We start from the raw sequence: 20,366 nt of genomic DNA on the forward strand, positions 1-20,366 counted from the left end.
CAGCACAAAACCACACTAGACTGTGTGAGACAGCACAAAACCACACCAGACGGTGTGAGACTGCACCAAACCACACTAGACTGTGTGAGACAACACAATACTACACAAGACTGTGTGAGAGAGCACAAGACCACACTAGACTGTGTGAGACAGCACCAAACTAGACTAGACTGTGTGAGACAGCACAAAACTACACTAGACTGTGTGAGACAGCACAAAACTACACCAGTCTGTGTGAGACAGCATCAAACTATACTAGACTGTGTGGAACAGCAAAAAACCACACAAGACTGCGTGAGACAGCTCAAAACCAGACTAGACTGTGTGAGACAGCACAAAACTACACCAGACTGTGTGGCACAGCACAAAACTACACCAGACTGTGTGAGACAGCACAAAACTACACTAGACTGTGTGCGACAACACAAAGCTACACTAGACTGTGTGACACAGCACAAAACCACACTAGACTGTGTGAGACAGCAGAAACCTACACAAGACTGTGTGAGACAGCACAGAACTACACTAGACTGTGTGAGACAGCACAAAACCACACTAGACTGTGTGAGACAGCACAAAACCACACCAGACTGTGTGAGACTGCACAAAACCACACTAGACTGTGTCAGAGAACACAAAACTACACAAGACTGTGTGAGAGAGCACAAGACCACACTAGACTGTGTGAGACAGCACAAAACTACACTAGACTGTGTGAGACAGCGCAAAACCACACCAGACCTTGTGAGACAGCTCAAACCTACACTAAACTGTGTGAGACAGCACAGAACTACACTAGACTGTGTGAGACAGCACAAAACCACACTAGACTGTGTGAGACAGCACAAAACCACACCAGACGGTGTGAGACTGCACCAAACCACACTAGACTGTGTGAGACAACACAATACTACACAAGACTGTGTGAGAGAGCACAAGACCACACTAGACTGTGTGAGACAGCACCAAACTAGACTAGACTGTGTGAGACAGCACAAAACTACACTAGACTGTGTGAGACAGCACAAAACTACACCAGTCTGTGTGAGACAGCATCAAACTATACTAGACTGTGTGGAACAGCAAAAAACCACACAAGACTGCGTGAGACAGCTCAAAACCAGACTAGACTGTGTGAGACAGCACAAAACTACACCAGACTGTGTGAGACAGCACAAAACTACACTAGACTGTGTGCGACAACACAAAGCTACACTAGACTGTGTGACACAGCACAAGACTACACTAGACTGTGTGAGACAACACAACGCCACACTAGACTGTGTGAGACAGCACAAAACCACACTAGGCTGTGTGAGACAACACAAAACTACACTAGACTGTGTGAGACAGCACAAAACTACACTAAACTGTGTGAGACAGTGCAAAACTACACCAGACTGTGTGAGACAGCATCAAAATACACTAGACTGTGTGGGACAGCGTTAAAGCACACTAGACTGTGTGTGACAGCAGGAAACTACACCAGACTGTGTGAGTCAACACAAAACTACACTAGACTGTGTGAGACAGCACAAAACCACACTAGACTGTGTGCGACAACACAGAACCACACTACACTGTGTGACACAACACAGAACCACTCTAGACTGTGTGAGACAGCACAAAACCGCACTAGACTGTGTGAGACAACACAAGACTACACTAGACTGTGTGACATAGCACAAGACTACACTAGACTGTGTGAGACAACACAACACCACACTAGACTGTGTGAGAAAACGCAATACCACACTAGACTGTGTGAGACAACAAAAAACTACACCAGACTCTGTGAGACAGCACAAAACTACACTAGAGTGTGTGAGACAGCACAAGGCTACTCTAGGCTGTGTGAGACAGCACAAAACCACATTTGACTGTGTGCGACAGCAGGAAACTACACCAGACTGTGTGAGCCAGCACAAAACTACACCAGACTGTGAGAGACAGCACAAAACTACACTAGTGTGAGACAGCACAAAACCACACTAGGCTGTGTGAGACAGCACAGAACTACACTAGACTGTGTGAGACAGCACAAAACCACACTAGACTGTGTGAGACAGCACAAAACCACACCAGACGGTGTGAGACTGCACAAAACCACACTAGACTGTGTGAGACAACACAATACTACACAAGACTGTCTGAGAGAGCACAAGACCACACTAGACTGTGTGAGACAGCACAAAACTACACTAGACTGTGTGAGACAGCACAAAACTACACTAGACTGTGTGAGACAGCACAAAACTACACCAGACTGTGTGAGACAGCATCAAACTATACTAGACTGTGTGGAACAGCAAAGAACCACACAAGACTGTGTGCGACAGCTCAAAACCACACTAGACTGTGTGAGACAGCACAAAACTACACCAGACTGTGTGACACAGCACAAAACTACACCAGACTGTGTGAGACAGCACAGAACTACACTAGACTGTGTGCGACAACACAAAGCTACACTAGACTGTGTGACACAGCACAAGACTACACTAGACTGTGTGAGACAGCACAAAACCACATTAGGCTGTGTGAGACAACACAAAACTACGCCGGACTGTGTCAGACAGCACCAAACTACACTAGACTGTGTGAGACAGCACAAAACCACACTAGACTGTGTGAGACAGCACAAAACTACACTAGACTTTCTGAGACAACTCAAAACCACACTAGACTGTGTGAGACAGCACAAAACTACACCAGACTGCGTGTGAAAGCACAAAACTACACCAGACTGTGTGAGACAGCATCAAACTACACTAGACTCTGTGGGACAGCATAAAACAATACTAGACTGTGTGAGACAGCAGGAAACTACACCAGACTGTGTGAGACAGAACAAAACTACACTAGACTGTGTGAGACAGCACAAAACTACACTAGACTGTGTGAGACAGCACAAAACCACACTAGACTGTGTGAGACAGCACAAAACCACACCAGACTGTGTGAGACTGCACAAAACCACACTAGACTGTGTCAGAGAACACAAAACTACACAAGACTGTGTGAGAGAGCACAAGACCACACTAGACTGTGTGAGACAGCACAAAACTACACTAGACTGTGTGAGACAGCACAAAACCACACCAGACCTTGTGAGACAGCTCAAACCTACACTAGACTGTGTGAGACAGCACAGAACTACACTAGACTGTGTGAGACAGCACAAAACCACACTAGACTGTGTGAGACGGCACAAAACCACACCAGACGGTGTGAGACTGCACCAAACTAGACTAGACTGTGTGAGACAGCACAAAACTACACTAGACTGTGTGAGACAGCACAAAACTACACCAGTCTGTGTGAGACAGCATCAAACTATACTAGACTGTGTGGAACAGCAAAAAACCACACAAGACTGCGTGAGACAGCTCAAAACCAGACTAGACTGTGTGAGACAGCACAAAACTACACCAGACTGTGTGGCACAGCACAAAACTACACCAGACTGTGTGAGACAGCACAAAACTACACTAGACTGTGTGCGACAACACAAAGCTACACTAGACTGTGTGACACGGCACAAGACTACACGAGACTGTGTGAGACAACACAACGCCACACTAGACTGTGTGAGACAGCACAAAACCACACTCGGCTGTGTGAGACAACACAAAACTACACCAGACTGTGTGAGACAGCACCAAACCACACTAGACTGTGTGAGACAGCACAAAACGACACTAGACTGTGCGAGACCTCACAAAACTACACTAGACTGTGTGAGACAGCACAAAACTACACTAAACTGTGTGAGACAGCGCAAAACTACACCAGACTGTGTGAGACAGCATCAAAATACACTAGACTGTGTGGGATAGCGTTAAAGCACACTAGACTGTGTGTGACAGCAGGAAACTACACTAGACTGTGTGAGACAGCACAAAACCACACCAGACGGTGTGAGACTGCACAAAACCACACTAGACTGTGTGAGACAACACAATACTACACAAGACTGTGTGAGAGAGCACAAGACCACACTAGACTGTGTGAGACAGCACAAAACTGCACTAGACTGTGTGAGACAGCACAAAACCACACTAGGCTGTGTGAGACAACTCAAAACTACACCAAACTGTGTGAGACAGCACCAAACCACACTAGACTGTGTGAGACAGCACAGAACCACACTAGACTGTGTGAGATTGCACAAAACTACACTAGACTGTGTGAGACAGCACAAAACTACACTAGACTGTGTGAGACAGCGCAAAACTACACCAGACAGTCTGAGACAGCATCAAAATTCACTAGACTGTGTGGGACAGCATAAAGGCACACTAGACTGTGTGTGACAGCAGGAAACTACACCAGACTGTGTGAGACAACACAAAACTACACCAGTCTGTGTGAGACAGCACCAAACCACACTAGACTGTGTGAGACAGCACAAAACCACACTAGACTGTGTGAGACAGCACAAAACCACACTAGAATGTGTGAGACAGCACAAAACTACACTAGACTTTGTGAGACAACACAAAACCACACTAGACTGTGTGAGACAGCACAAAACTACACCAGACTGTGTGTGAAAGAACAAAACTACACCAGACTGTGTGAGACAGCATCAAACTACACTAAACTGTGTGGGACAGCATAAAACCACACTAGACTGTGTGAGACAGCAGGAAACTACACCAGACGGTGTGAGACAGCACAAAACTACACCAGACTGTGTGAGACAGCACAAAACAACACCAGACTGTGTGAGACAACACACAACTGCACCAGACTGTGCGAGACAGCACAAAACCACACTAGACTGTGTGAGACATCACAAAATCACACTAGACTGTGTGAGACAGTACAAAACCACACTAGACTGTGTGAGACAGCACAAAACGACACCAGACTGAGAGAGACAGCACAAACCCACACTAGACTGTGCGAGACAGCACAAACCCACACTAGACTGTCTGAGACAGCACAAAACTTCACTAGACTGTGTGAGACAGCACAAAACTACACTAGACTGTGTGAGACAGCACAAAACTACACCAGACTGTGTGACACAGCACAAAACTACACCAGACTGTGTGACACAGCACAAAACTACACTAGACTGTGTGCGACAACACAAAGCTACACTAGACTGTGTGACACAGCACAAGACTACACTAGACTGTGTGAGACAACATAACGCCACACTAGACTGTGTGAGACAGCACCAAACCACACTAGACTGTGTGGGACAGCATCAAACTATACTAGACTGTGTGGAACAGCAAAAAACCACACAGGACTGTGTGCGACAGCTCAAAACCACACTAGACTGTGTGAGACTGCACAAAACTACACCAGACTGTGTGACACAGCACAAAACTACACCAGACTGTGTGACACAGCACAAAACTACACTAGACTGTGTGCGACAACACAAAGCTACACTAGACTGTGTGACACAGCACAAGACTACACTAGACTGTGTGAGACAACATAACGCCACACTAGACTGTGTGAGACAGCACCAAACCACACTAGACTGTGTGGGACAGCATAAAACCACACTAGACTGTGTGAGACAGCAGGAAACTACACCAGACGGTGTGAGACAGCACAAAACTACACCAGACTGTGCGAGACAACACAAAACCACACTAGACTGTGTGAGACAGCACAAAATCACACTAGACTGTGTGCGACAGCACAAAACCACACTAGACTGTGTGAGACAGCACAAAATCACACTAGATTGTGTGAGACAGCACAAAACCACACTAGACTGTGTGAGACAGCACAAAACTACACTAGACTGTGTGAGACAACACATAACCACCCAAGACAGTGTGAGACAGCACGAAACCACACTAGACTGTGTGAGACAACACAAAACCACACTAGACTGTGTGAGACAGCACAAAACTACACCAAACTGTGTGAGACAGCATCAATCTACACTAGACTGTGTGAGACAGCACAAAACCACACTAGACTGTGTGAGACAGCACAAAACTACACTAGACTGTGTGAGACAGCACAAAACTACACTAGACTGTGTGCGACAACACAGAACCACACTAGACTGTGTGACACAACACAGAACCACTCTAGACGGTGTGAGACAGCACAAGACTACACTAGACTGTGTGACATAGCACAAGACTACACTAGACTGTGTGAGACAACACAACACCACACTAGACTGTGTGAGACAACGCAAAACCACACTAGACTGTGTGAGACAACACAAAACTACACCAGACTCTGTGAGACAGCACAAAACTACACTAGAGTGTGCGAGACAGCACAAGGCAACACTAGACTGTGTGAGACAGCACAAAACCACATTTGACTGTGTGAGACAGCAGGAAACAACACCAGACTGTGTGAGCCAGCACAAAACTACACCAGACTGTGAGAGACAGCACAAAACCACACTAGACTGTGTGAGACAACACAAAACCACACTAGACTGTGTGAGACAGCACAAAACTACACCAGACTGTGTGAGACAGCATCAATCTACACTAGACTGTGTGAGACAGCACAAAACCACACTAGACTGTGTGAGACAGCACAAAACCACACCAGACTGTGTGAGACAGCACAAAACCACACTAGACTGTGTGAGACAGAACAAAACTACACTAGACTGTGTGAGACAGCACAAAACCACACTAGACTGTGTGAGACAGCACAAACCTACACTAGACTGTGTGAGACAGCACAAAACTACACTAGACTGTGTGAGACAGCACAAAACCACACTAGACCTTGTGAGACAGCTCAAACCTACACTAGAGTGTGTGAGACAGCACAGAACTACACTAGACTGTGTGAGACAGCACAAAACCACACTAGACTGTGTGAGACAGCCCAAAACCACACCAGACGGTGTGAGACTGCACAAAACCACACTGGACTGTGTGAGACAACACAATACTACACAAGACTGTGTGAGAGAGCACAAGACTACACTAGACTGTGTGAGACAGCACAAAACTACACTAGACTGTGTGCGACAGCACAAAACTACGCTAGACTGTGTGAGACAGCACAAAACTACACCAGACTGAGTGAGACAGCATCAAACTATACTAGACTGTGTGGAACAGCAAAAAACCACACAAGACTGTGTGAGACAGCTCAAAACCACACTAGACTGTGTGAGACAGCACAAAACTACACCAGACTGTGTGACACAGCACAAAACTACACCAGACTGTGTGAGACAGCACAAAACTACACTAGACTGTGTGCGACAACACAAAGCTACACTAGACTGTGTGACACAGCACAAGACTACTCTAGACTGTGTGAGACAACACAACGCCACACTACACTGTGTGAGACAGCACAAAACCACACTAGGCTCTGTGAGACAACACAAAACCACACCAGACTGTGTGAGACAGCACAAAACCACACTAGACTGTGTGAGACAGAACAAAACTACACTAGACTGTGTGAGACAGCACAAAACCACACTAGACTGTGTGAGACAGCACAAACCTACACTAGACTGTGTGAGACAGCACAAAACTACACTAGACTGTGTGAGACAGCACAAAACCACACTAGACCTTGTGAGACAGCTCAAACCTACACTAGAGTGTGTGAGACAGCACAGAACTACACTAGACTGTGTGAGACAGCACAAAACCACACTAGACTGTGTGAGACAGCCCAAAACCACACCAGACGGTGTGAGACTGCACAAAACCACACTGGACTGTGTGAGACAACACAATACTACACAAGACTGTGTGAGAGAGCACAAGACTACACTAGACTGTGTGAGACAGCACAAAACTACACTAGACTGTGTGCGACAGCACAAAACTACGCTAGACTGTGTGAGACAGCACAAAACTACACCAGACTGAGTGAGACAGCATCAAACTATACTAGACTGTGTGGAACAGCAAAAAACCACACAAGACTGTGTGAGACAGCTCAAAACCACACTAGACTGTGTGAGACAGCACAAAACTACACCAGACTGTGTGACACAGCACAAAACTACACCAGACTGTGTGAGACAGCACAAAACTACACTAGACTGTGTGCGACAACACAAAGCTACACTAGACTGTGTGACACAGCACAAGACTACTCTAGACTGTGTGAGACAACACAACGCCACACTAGACTGTGTGAGACAGCACAAAACCACACTAGGCTCTGTGAGACAACACAAAACTACACCAGACTGTGTGAGACAGCACCAAACCACACTAGACTGTGTGAGACAACACAAAACTACACCAGACTCTGTGAGACAGCACAAAACTACACTAGAGTGTGTGAGACAGCACAAGGCTATACTAGACTGTGTGAGACAGCACAAAACCACATTTGACTGTGTGAGACTGCAGGAAACTACACCAGACTGTGTGAGCCAGCACAAAACTACACCAGACTGTGAGAGACAGCACAAAACTACACTAGACTGTGTGAGACAGCACAAAACCACACTAGACTGTGTGAGACAACACAAAACCACACTAGACGGTGTGAGACAGCACAAAACTACACCAGACTGTGTGAGACAGCATCAATCTACACTAGACTGTGTGAGACAGCACAAAACCACACTAGACTGTGTGAGACAGCACAAAACCACACCAGACTGTGTGAGACAGCACAAAACCACACTAGACTGTGTGAGACAGAACAAAACTACACTAGACTGTGTGTGACAGCACAAAACCACACTAGACTGTGTGAGACAGCACAAACCTACACTAGACTGTGTCAGACAGCACAAAACTACACTAGACTGTGTGAGACAGCACAAAACCACACTAGACCCTGTGAGACAGCTCAAACCTACACTAGACTGTGTGAGACAGCACAGAACTACACTAGACTGTGTGAGACAGCACAAAACCACACTAGACTGTGTGAGACAGCCCAAAACCACACCAGACGGTGTGAGACTGCACAAAACCACACTAGACTGTGTGAGACAACACAATACTACACAAGACTGTGTGAGAGAGCACAAGACCACACTAGACTGTGTGAGACAGCACAAAACTACACTAGACTGTGTGCGACAGCACAAAACTATGCTAGACTGTGTGAGACAGCACAAAACTACACCAGACTGTGTGAGACAGCATCAAACTATACTAGACTGTGTGGAACAGCACGAAACCACTCAAGACTGTGTGAGACAGCACAAAACCACACTAGACTGTGTGAGACAGCACAAAACTACACCAGACTGTGTGACACAGCACAAAACTACACCAGACTGTGTGCGACAGCACAAAACTACACTAGACTGTGTGAGACCTCACAAAACTACAGTAGACTGTGTGAGACAGCACAAAACTACACTAGACTGTGTGAGACAGCGCAAAACTACACCAGACTGTGTGAGACAGCATCAAAATTCACTAGACTGTGTGGGACAGCATAAAGGCACACTAGACTGTGTGTGACAGCAGGAAACTACACCAGACTGTGTGAGACAACACAAAACTACACCAGTCTGTGTGAGACAGCACCAAACCACACTAGACTGTGTGAGACAGCACAAAACCACACTAGACTGTGTGAGACAGCACAAAACCACACTAGAATGTGTGAGACAGCACAAAACTACACTAGACTTTGTGAGACAACACAAAACCACACTAGACTGTGTGAGACAGCACAAAACTACACCAGACTGTGTGTGAAAGCACAAAACTACACCAGACTGTGTGAGACAGCATCAAACTACACTAAACTGTGTGGGACAGCATAAAACCACACTAGACTGTGTGAGACAGCAGGAAACTACACCAGACGGTGTGAGACAGCACAAAACTACACCAGACTGTGTGAGACAGCACAAAACAACACCAGACTTTGTGCGACAACACACAACTGCACCAGACAGTGCGAGACAGCACAAAACCACACTAGACTGTGTGAGATATCACAAAATCACACTAGACTGTGTGAGACAGCACAAAACCACACTAGACTGTGTGAGACAGCACAAAATCACACTAGACTATGTGAGACAGTACAAAACGACACCAGACTGAGAGAGACAGCACAAACCCACACTAGACTGTGCGAGACAGCACAAACCCACACTAGACTGTCTGAGACAGCACAAAACTACACTAGACTGTGTGAGACAGCACAAAACTACACTAGACTGTGTGAGACAGCACAAAACTACACCAGACTGTGTGAGACAGCATCAAACTATACTAGACTGTGTGGAACAGCAAAAAACCACACAGGACTGTGTGCGACAGCTCAAAACCACACTAGACTGTGTGAGACTGCACAAAACTACACCAGACTGTGTGACACAGCACAAAACTACACCAGACTGTGTGACACAGCACAAAACTACACTAGACTGTGTGCGACAACACAAAGCTACACTAGACTGTGTGACACAGCACAAGACTACACTAGACTGTGTGAGACAACATAACGCCACACTAGACTGTGTGAGACAGCACCAAACCACACTAGACTGTGTGGGACAGCATAAAACCACACTAGACTGTGTGAGACAGCAGGAAACTACACCAGACGGTGTGAGACAGCACAAAACTACACCAGACTGTGCGAGACAACACAAAACCACACTAGACTGTGTGAGACAGCACAAAATCACACTAGACTGTGTGCGACAGCACAAAACCACACTAGACTGTGTGAGACAGCACAAAATCACACTAGATTGTGTGAGACAGCACAAGACCACACTAGACTGTGTGAGAAAGCACAAAACCACACTAGACTTTGTGAGACAGTTCAAAACGACACCAGACTGAGAGAGACAGCACAAACCCACACTAGACTGTGCGAGACAGCACAAACCCACACTAGACTGTGTGAGACAGCACAAAACCACACTAGACTGTGTGAGACAGCACGAAACTACACTAGACTGTGTGAGACAACACAAAACCACACTAGACTGTGTGAGACAGCACAAAACCACACTAGACTGTGTGAGACAGCACAAAACTACACTAGACTGTGTGAGACAACACATAACCACCCAAGACAGTGTGAGACAGCACAAAACCACACTATACTGTGTGAGACAACACAAAACCACACTAGACTGTGTGAGACAGCACAAAACTACACTAGACTGTGTGAGACAACACATAACCACCCAAGACAGTGTGAGACAGCACGAAACCACACTAGACTGTGTGAGACAACACAAAACCACACTAGACTGTGTGAGACAGCACAAAACTACACCAAACTGTGTGAGACAGCATCAATCTACACTAGACTGTGTGAGACAGTACAAAACCACACTAGACTGTGTGAGACAGCACAAAACTACACTAGACAGTGTGAGACAGCACAAAACTACACTAGACTGTGTGCGACAACACAGAACCACACTAGACTGTGTGACACAACACAGAACCACTCTAGACGGTGTGAGACAGCACAAGACTACACTGGACTGTGTGACATAGCACAAGACTACACTAGACTGTGTGAGACAGCACAAAACTACACTAGACTGTGTACGACAGCACAATACTACACAAGACTGTGTGAGAGAGCACAAGACTACACTAGACTGTGTGAGACAGCACAAAACTACACTAGACTGTGTGCGACAGCACAAAACTACGCTAGACTGTGTGAGACAGCACAAAACTACACCAGACTGTGTGAGACAGCATCAAACTATACTAGACTGTGTGGAACAGCAAAAAACCACACAAGACTGTGTGAGACAGCTCAAAACCACACTAGACTGTGTGAGACAGCACAAAACTACACCAGACTGTGTGACACAGCACAAAACTACACCAGACTGTGTGAGACAGCACAAAACTACACTAGACTGTGTGCGACAACACAAAGCTACACTAGACTGTGTGACACAGCACAAGACTACTCTAGACTGTGTGAGACAACACAACGCCACACTAGACTGTGTGAGACAGCACAAAACCACACTAGGCTGTGTGAGACAACACAAAACAACACCAGACTGTGTGAGACAGCACCAAACCACACTAGACTGTGTGAGACAACACAAAACTACACCAGACTCTGTGAGACAGCACAAAACTACACTAGAGTGTGTGAGACAGCACAAGGCTATACTAGACTGTGTGAGACAGCACAAAACCACATTTGACTGTGTGAGACAGCAGGAAACTACAGCAGACTGTGTGAGCCAGCACAAAACTACACCAGACTGTGAGAGACAGCACAAAACTACACTAGACTGTGTGAGACAGCACAAAACCACACTAGACTGTGTGAGACAACACAAAACCACACTAGACTGTGTGGGACAGCACAAAACTACACCAGACTGTGTGAGACAGCATCAATCTACACTAGACTGTGTGAGACAGCACAAAACCACACTAGACTGTGTGAGACAGCACAAAACCACACCAGACTGTGTGAGACAGCAGAAAACCACACTAGACTGTGTGAGACAGAACAAAACTACACTAGACTGTGTGTGACAGCACAAAACCACACTAGACTGTGTGAGACAGCACAAACCTACACTAGACTGTGTCAGACAGCACAAAACTACACTAGACTGTGTGAGACAGCACAAAACCACACTAGACCCTGTGAGACAGCTCAAACCTACACTAGACTGTGTGAGACAGCACAGAACTACACTAGACTGTGTGAGACAGCACAAAACCACACTAGACTGTGTGAGACAGCCCAAAACCACACCAGACGGTGTGAGACTGCACAAAACCACACTAGACTGTGTGAGACAACACAATACTACACAAGACTGTGTGAGAGAGCACAAGACCACACTAGACTGTGTGAGACAACACAATACTACACAAGACTGTGTGAGAGAGCACAAGACCACACTAGACTGTGTGAGACAGCACAAAACTACACCAGACTGTGTGAGACAGCATCAAACTATACTAGACTGTGTGGAACAGCAAGAAACCACTCAAGACTGTGTGAGACAGCTCAAAACCACACTAGACTGTGTGAGACAGCACAAAACTACACCAGACTGTGTGACACAGCACAAAACTACACCAGACTGTGTGCGACAGCACAAAACTACACTAGACTGTGTGAGACCTCACAAAACTACAGTAGACTGTGTGAGACAGCACAAAACTACACTAGACTGTGTGAGACAGCGCAAAACTACACCAGACTGTGTGAGACAGCATCAAAATACACTAGACTGTGTGGGACAGCGTAAAAGCACACTAGACTGTGTGTGACAGCAGGAAACTACACCAGACTGTGTGAGACAACACAAAACTACACCAGACTGTGTGAGACAGCACCAAACCACACTAGACTGTGTGAGACAGCGCAAAACCACACTAGACTGTGTGAGACAGCACAAGGCCACACTAGACGGTGTGAGAAAGCTCAAAACTACACTAGACTTTGTGAGACAACTCAAAACCACACTAGACTGTATGAGACAGCACAAACCTACACCAGACTGTGTGTGAAAGCACAAAACTACACGAGACTGTGTGAGACAGCTTCAAACTACACTAGACTGTGTGGGACAGCATAAAACAACACTAGACTGTGTGAGACAGCAGGAAACTACACCAGACTGTGTGAGACAGAACAAAACCACACTAGGCTGTGTGAGACAGCACAAAACCACACCAGACGGTGTGAGACTGCACAAAACCACACTAGACTGTGTGAGACAACACAATACTACACAAGACTGTGTGAGAGAGCACAAGACCACACTAGACTGTGTGAGACAGCACAAAACTACACTAGACTGTGTGAGACAGCACAAAACTACACTAGACTGTGTGAGACAGCACAAAACTACACCAGACTGTGTGAGACAGCATCAAACTATACTAGACTGTGTGGAACAGCAAAAAACCACACAAGACTGTGTGCGTCAGCTCAAAACAACACTAGACTGTGTGTGACAGCACAAAACTACACCAGACTGTGTGACACAGCACAAAACTACACCAGACTGTGTGAGACAGCACAAAACTACACTAGACTGTGTGCAACAACACAAAGCTACACTAGACAGTGTGACACAGCACAAGACTACACTAGACTGTGTGAGACAACACAACGCCACACTAGACTGTGTGAGACAGCACAAAACCACACTAGGCTGTGTGAGACAACACAAAACTACACCAGACTGTGTGAGACAGCACCAAACCACACTAGACTGTGTGAGACAGCACAAAACCACACTAGACTGTGCGAGACAGCACAAAACTACACTAGACTGTGTGAGACAGCACAAAACTACACTAGACTGTGTGAGACAGCGCGAAACTACACCAGACTGTGTGAGACAGCATCAAAATACACTAGACTGTGTGGGACAGCATAAAAGCACACTAGACTGTGTGTGACAGCAGGAAACTACACCAGACTGTGTGAGACAACACAAAACTACACCAGACTGTGTGAGACAGCACCAAACCACACTAGACTGTGTGAGACAGCGCAAAACCACACTAGACTGTGTGAGACAGCACCAAACTACACTAGACTTTGTGAGACAACACAAAACCACACTAGACTGTGTGAGACAGCACAAAACTACACCACACTGTGTGTGAAAGCACAAAACTACACCAGACTGTGTGAGACAGCACAAAACAACACCAGACTGTGTGAGACAACACACAACTGCACCAGACTGTGCGAGGCAGCACAAAACCACACTAGACTGTGTGAGACAGCACAAAATCACACTAGACTGTGTGAGACAGCACAAAACCACACTAGACTGTGTGAGAAAGCACAAAACCACACTAGACTTTGTGAGACAGTACAAAACGACACCAGACTGAGGGAGACAGCACAAACCCACACTAGACTGTGCGAGACAGCACAAACCCACACTAGACTGTGCGAGACAGCACAAACCCACACTAGACTGTGTGAGACAGCACAAAACCACACTAGACTGTGTGAGACAGCACGAAACTACACTAGACTGTGTGAGACAACACAAAACCTCACTAGACTGTGTGAGACAGCACAAAACCACACTAGACTGTGTGAGACAGCACAAAACCACACTAGACTGTGTGGGACAGCACAAAACTACTCTAGACTGAGTGAGACAACACGAAACCACACTAGACTGTGTGAGACAGCATCAATCTACACTAGACTGTGTGAGACAGCACAAAACAACACCAGACTGTGTGAGACAGCACAAAACCACACTAGACTGTGTGAGACAGCACAAAACTACACTAGACTGTGTGCGAGAACACAGAACCACACTAGACTGTGTGACACAACACAGAACCACTCTAGACTGTGTGAGACAGCACAAAACCGCACTAGAGTGTGTGAGACAACACAAGACTACACTAGACTGTGTGACATAGCACAAGACTACACTAGACTGTGTGAGACAACACAACACCACACTAGACTGTGTGAGACAACACAAAACTACACCAGACTCTGTGAGACAGCACAAAACTACACTAGAGTGTGTGAGACAGCACAAGGCTACACTAGACTGTGTGAGACAGCACAAAACCACATTTGACTGTGTGAGACAGCAGGAAACTACACCGGACTGTGTGAGCCACCACAAAACTACACCAGACTGTGGGAGACAGCACAAAACTACACTAGACTGTGTGAGACAGCACAAAACCACACTAGACTGTGTGAGACAGCACAGAACTACACTAGACTGTGTGAGACAGCACAAAACCACACTAGACTGTGTGAGACAGCACAATACCACACCAGACGGTGTGAGACTGCACAAAACCACACTAGACTGTGTGAGACAACACAATACTACACAAGACTGTGTGAGAGAGCACAAGACCACACTAGACTGTGTGAGACAGCACAAAACTACACTAGACTGTGTGAGACAACACAAAACTACGCCAGACTGTGTGAGACAGCACCAAACCACACTAGACTGTGTGAGACAGCACAAAACCACACTAGACTGTGTGAGACAGCACAAAACTACACTAGACTGTGTGAGACAGCACAGATCTACACTAGACTGTGTGAGACAGCACAAAACTACACTAGACTGTGTGAGACAGCGCAAAACCACACCAGACTGTGTGAGACAGCATCAAAATACACTAGACTGTGTGGGACAGTATACAAGCACACTAGACTGTGTGTGACAGCAGGAAACTACACCAGATGTGTGAGACAACACAAAACTACACCAGACTGTGTGAGACAGCACCAAACCACACTAGACTGTGTGAGATAGCACAAAACCACACTAGACTGTGTGAGACAGCACAAAACTACACCAGACTGTGTGAGACAGCACCAAACCACACTAGACTGTGTGAGACAGCACAAAACCACACTAGACTGTGTGAGACAGCACAAAACTACACTAGACTGTGTGAGACAGCACAAAACTACACTAGACTGTGTGAGACAGCACAAAACTACACTAGACTGTGTGAGACAGCGCAAAACTACACCAGACTGTGTGAGACAGCATCAAAATACACGAGACTGTGTGGGACAGCATACAAGCACACTAGACTGTGTGTGACAGCAGGAAACTACACCAGACTGTGTGAGACAACACAAAACTACACCAGACTGTGTGAGACAGCACCAAACCACACTAGACTGTGTGAGACAGCACAAAACCACACTAGACTGTGTGAGACAGCACAAAACCACACTAGACTGTGTGAGACAACACAAAACCACACTAGACTGTGTGAGACAGCACAAAACTACACCTGACTGTGTGTGAAAGCACAAAACTACACCAGACTGTGTGGGACAGCATAAAACCACACTAGACTGTGTGAGACAGCAGGAAACTACACCAGACGGTGTGAGACAGCACAAACTACACCAGACTGTGTGAGACAGCACAAAACAACACCAGACTGTGTGAGACAACACACAACTGCACCAGACTGTGCGGGACAGCACAAAACCACACTAGACTGTGTGAGACAGCACAAAATCACACTAGACTGTGTGAGACAGCACAAACACACACTAGACTGTGTGAGACAGCACAAACCCACACTGGACTGTGTGAGACAGCACAAAACCACACTAGACTGTGTGAGACAGCACGAAACTACACTAGACTGTGTGAGACAACACAAACCCACACTAGACTGTGTGAGACAGCACAAAACCACACTAGACTGTGTGAGACAGCACAAAACTACACTAGACTGTGTGAGACAACACATAACCACACAAGACAGTGTGAGACAGCACAAAACCACACTAGACTGTGTGGGACAGCACAAAACTACTCTAGACTGTGTGAGACAACACGAAACCACACTAGACTGTGTGAGACAGCACAAAACCACACTAGACTGTGTGAGACAACACAAAACCACACTAGACTGTGTGAGACAGCACAAAACTACACCAGACTGTGTGAGACAGCATCAATCTACACTAGACTGTGTGAGACAGCACAAAACCACACTAGACTGTGTGAGACAGCACAAAACTACACTAGACTGTGTGAGACAGCACAAAACTACACTAGACTGTGTGCGACAACACAGAACCACACTAGACTGTGTGACACAACACAGAACCACTCTAGACTGTGTGAGACAGCACAAAACCGCACTAGACTGTGTGAGGCAACACAAGACTACACTAGACTGTGTGACATAGCACAAGACTACACTAGACTGTGTGAGACAACACAAAACCACACTAGACTGTGTGAGACAACGCAAAACCACACTAGACTGTGTGAGACAACACAAAACTACACCAGACTCTGTGAGACAGCACAAAACTACACTAGAGTGTGTGAGACAGCACAAGGCTACACTAGACTGTGTGAGACAGCACAAAACCACACTAGACAGTGTGAGACAACACATAACCACACAAGACAGTGTGAGACAGCACAAAACCACACTAGACTGTTTGGGACAGCACAAAACTACTCTAGACTGTGTGAGACAACCCGAAACCACACTAGACTGTGTGAGACAGCAAAAAACCACACTAGACTGTGTGAGACAACACAAAACCACACTAGACTGTGTGAGACGGCACAAAACTACACCAGACTGTGTGAGACAGCATCAATCTACACTAGACTGTGTGAGACAGCACAAAACCACACTAGACTGTGTGAGACAGCACAAAACTACACTAGACTGTGTGAGACAGCACAAAACTACACTAGACTGTCGGCGACAACACAGAACAACACTAGACTGTGTGACACAACACAGAACCAGTCTAGACTGTGTGAGACAGCACAAAACCGCACTAGACTGTGTGAGGCAACACAAGACTACACTAGACTGTGTGACATCGTACGAGACTATACTAGACTGTGTGAGACAACACAACACCACACTAGACTGTGTGAGACAACGCAAAACCACACTAGACTGTGTGAGACAACACAAAACTACACCAGACTCTGTGAGACAGCACAAAACTACACTAGAGTGTGTGAGACAGCACAAGGCTACACTAGACTGTGTGAGACAGCACAAAACCACATTTAACTGTGTGAGACAGCAGGAAACTACACCAGACTGTGTGAGCCAGCGCAAAACTACACCAGACTGTGAGAGACAGCACAAAACTACACTAGACTGTGTGAGACAGCACAAAACCACACTAGACTGTGTGAGACAACACAAAACCACACTAGACTGTGTGAGACAGCACAAAACTACACCAGACTGTGTGAGACAGCATCAATCTACACTAGACTGTGTGAGACAGCACAAAACCACACTAGACTGTGTGAGACAGCACAAAACTACACTAGACTGTGTGCGACAAAAGAGAACCACACTAGACAGTGTGACACAACACAGAACCACTCTAGACTGTGTGCGAAAGCACAAAACCGCACTAGACTGTGTGAGACAACACAAGACTACACTAGACTGTGTCACATAGCACAAGACTACACTAGACTGTGTGAGACAACACAACACCACACTAGACTGTGTGAGAAAACGCAAAACCACACTAGACTGTGTGAGACAGCGCAAAACTACACTAGCGTGTGTGAGACAGCACAAGGCTACACTAGACTGTGTGAGACAGCACAAAACCACATTTGACTCTGTGAGACAGCCGGAAACTACACCAGACTGTGAGAGACAGCACAAAACTACACTAGACTGTGTGAGACAGCACACAACTACACTAGACTGTGTGAGACAACACAATACTACACCAGACTGTGTGACACAGCACAAAACGACACCAGACTGTGTGAGACAGCACAAAACTACACTAGACTGTGTGCGACAACACAAAGCTACGCTAGACTGTGTGACACAGCACAAGACTACACTAGATTGTGTGAGACAACACAACGCCACACTACACTGTGTGAGACAGCACCAAACCACACTAGACTGCGTGAGACAGCACAAAACCACACTAGACTGTGTGAGACAGCACAAAACCACACTAGACTGTGTGAGACAGCACAAAACTACACTAGACTTTGTGAGACAACACGAAACCACACTAGACTGTGTGAGACAGCACAAAACTACACCAGACTGTGTGAGACTGCATCAAACTACACCAGACTGTGTGAGACAGCACAAAACAACTCCAGACTGTGTGAGACAACACACAACTTCACCAGACTGTGTGACACCGCACAAAACCACACTAGACTGTGTGAGACAACACAAAACCACACAAGACAGTGTGAGACAGCACAAAACTGCACTAGACTGTGTGAGACAGCACACACCTACACTAGACTGTGTGAGACAGCACAGAACTACACTAGACTGTGTGAGACAGCACAAAACCACACTAGACTGTGTGAGACAGCACATAACCACACCAGACTGTGTGAGACTGCACAAAACTACACCAGACTGTGTGAGACAGCATTAATCTACACTAGACTGTGTGGGACGGCACAAAACCACACTAGACTGTGTGAGACAGCTCAAAACCACACTAGACTGTGTGAGACAATACAAAACCACACTAGACTGTGTGAGACAGCACAAAACCACACAAGACGGTGTGAGACAGCACAAAACCACACTAGACTGTGTGAGACAGCACAAAACCGCACTAGAATGTGCGAGACAGCACAAAACCACACCAGACAGTGTGAGACAGCACAAGACCACACTAGACTGTGTGAGACAAGAGAAAACCACACTAGACTGTGTGAGAAAACAGGATACTACACCAGACTGTGTGAGACAGCACAAAACTGCACTAGACTGTGAGAGACAGCACAAAACTACACTAGACTGTGTGAGACAGCACAAAACTACACTAGACTGTGTGAGACAGCGCAAAACCACACCAGACTGTGTGAGACAGCATCAAAATACACTAGACTGTGTGGGACAGTATACAAGCACACTAGACTGTGTGTGACAGCAGGAAACTACACCAGATGTGTGAGACAA

This window comes from Hypanus sabinus, unplaced genomic scaffold (assembly GCF_030144855.1).
Source record: "Hypanus sabinus isolate sHypSab1 unplaced genomic scaffold, sHypSab1.hap1 scaffold_452, whole genome shotgun sequence".
Lineage (NCBI taxonomy): Eukaryota > Metazoa > Chordata > Chondrichthyes > Myliobatiformes > Dasyatidae > Hypanus > Hypanus sabinus.